General features: G+C 37.1%; 1 long non-coding RNA gene across 1 annotated transcript; it reads right to left on the bottom strand.

Annotated features, from left to right (window-relative positions):
* Nucleotides 1–252: 252 nt before the first annotated feature.
* Nucleotides 253–1,410, bottom strand: LOC311047263. The gene is made up of 4 exons (XR_014600954.1): nucleotides 1,286–1,410; nucleotides 896–942; nucleotides 746–795; nucleotides 253–453 (listed from the first exon to the last, which is right to left on the bottom strand). It is a non-coding gene; the product is annotated as an uncharacterized lncRNA (long non-coding RNA).
* Nucleotides 1,411–2,337: the final 927 nt, after the last annotated feature.

Below are 2,337 nucleotides of genomic sequence, written 5' to 3'. Positions count from 1 at the left end.
TATAGTCAGCAAGTAGTGACATGAAGAAGAGCAAAGAAAAATAGCGGGAAAAGGAAAACAAAGTCACTTGTAGGCTACTCATGTAATCCACGGTGGCTGGGTCCAAGGAAGAGCTAAATCCAAGTCATGTGTCCCTGGTATAATCCACAGGAAGAAATACAGAAAATAAAGAAATATATTTTGTTCCAGGGACCCCAGAAGCAAAGATTTGAGTTAAAATGTTTGCACTAAAAATATAGTCCTCAAGCTCTTTGTCGTCAAGCATTGGGTCCTGGAGAACACAGCGTTTGGTACAAGGTCCTGGAGATGATCTTGTGAACTTCTTCCTGCTGGAGGGCTGAAGATCCAAAATGGAAGTCCATCTTTGGAGTTGCTCTGTGTCCTTTTTGGAGATGATCTCCTGAACTTTGGACTGCTGGAGGGCTGAAGATCCAAAATGGCAGTCCTTGAAGCCTTGAAGAAAAACAGAAGAAGAAAAAAAGAATTACAATTAAACCACAAAACCACTGAAACCGGAACACAACAATGTTAATACAATTACCACACTCTACCACACTACTGTGTGTGTGTGTGTGTGTGTGTGTGTGTGTGTGTGTGTGTGTGTGTGTGTGTGTGTGTGTGTGTGTGTGTGTGTGTGTGTGTGTGTGTGTGTGTGTGTGTGTGTATTGCCTGCTGACTGTCTGCTGAATCTTCTGCTGAAAACCAAGCCATTGTCCTGCAAATTGCAATTTATTCTGGAGATTACCTGTTAAAACTCCGAAAGGTCCTCACACATGTACCGCTGGGTGCCAACAACTGCTGTAAAATAATATAACAGCATTTACAACTCAGAAAACTTCAACTGAAACAGGAGTGCACAAAAAAAAGTTAAATGAAGAGTGTGGGTGTGTAGTACCTTATAAAACTTCCTCGTCAACAGTGGGGAAATCAATGGAATTCTCCCTGCAAATATCATTTTAGGGGTTAGTGGGATGAAGCAATGCTTTGCCATTGTATTCAATATAGCCACAGTAAAGACAAACTACAAAGCAATCCAACTTTAGTTACTAAAATGTATAAAGTCTGTGTATTTTACTATACTGCATTATGCTGACAAATTAAATCATGGCATATGAATTGACTAGCTACTTGACTAGGCCACATGTTTTAAAACAATCTGAACTCATACAGGTAAAGGAACACTAGCCTACAACTGATCAAACAGACTGTAGAGAACTGATCAAAGTAAATACAATAAACAGTATAACCTACTAATGATTTACAATTAGATAAAATAGCAGCTTACCATTTACAAAGCTAGTCCAAAAACACCAACAGGCCAGCAGTACATGGTTGAGAAGAATGAATTCACCCAACCGCCCAAACAGTTCAAATGTTTGAAAACTCTGTTTGGACACATCTGATTGGATAGACACAAATGTTCCCCTCCCCACCATTTGAATGTGCATGTTAAATGTTGGCAGTCAGAGAGAGAGAGAGAGAGAGAGAGAGAGAGAGAGAGAGAAAGATTGGAAATAAACTATTTACTTAGTTTAGTTAGTTTTAACAAGTTAAACGTTACTATGTAGAGGTACTAATGCTTTGCACTAAACAACAAGCACAAAAAAAGAACTGACATTTTATACTTAAGTAAAAGTATCAATAGTGTAATGTAGAAATGCTCTTACTTGTTACAAGAAAAGTCCATTACATTTTGTTCTTTTGAGCACTACTGGGCCTAGACTAGAAAACAAACTAAATAGTTTATTAACCACATGACTGGTGGTAACCTGTATTTTTGGCAGTGATGGCAGAAGTACTCAGTTATTTTACTTAAATAAAAGTAGCAATACCACAATATAAAAATACAAACAAAATATAAACATAATAAAACAAGTAAAAGGCCTGTGTTCAAAATGTTACTTGAGTAAAAGTTTAAAAAAAGTATTGGCATCAAAATATACTTAAAGTACCAAAAGTGAAAGTATTAAAATGTTTGAAAATGGCAGATCTACAAGCTTGTAGATTGGCTATTTTCAAATAGCCTATGTATAAAATAGGGCTAAAGTGGTTAATATGGTGATAGAGGTGGAGCTCCTATTGTCTGAGAGACCTGAGACAATAGGGCCACTGAACCCATCAACACCTTTCATGCAAATGTTGTGCCTGCATCTAAATCTCTACCCCCCAAAATACACACGAAAACACACATAAAGTAAGCCTTGTTTGTGATATAATTTTAACCATTTAATGACCCTTAAACGTACTTGGTAAAAGTACAAAAGTATTGGTATCAAAATGTGTTCAAGTACTAAAATGTTTGAAAATAGCCGATCTACAAGCTCACAACGCGAGCTT

The sequence above is a fragment of the Gymnoscopelus microlampas genome (assembly GCF_963454915.1).
Source record: "Gymnoscopelus microlampas genome assembly, chromosome: 6".
In the NCBI taxonomy this organism is placed as follows: domain Eukaryota; kingdom Metazoa; phylum Chordata; class Actinopteri; order Myctophiformes; family Myctophidae; genus Gymnoscopelus; species Gymnoscopelus microlampas.
This window is presented reverse-complemented; position numbering and strand designations above follow the sequence as displayed.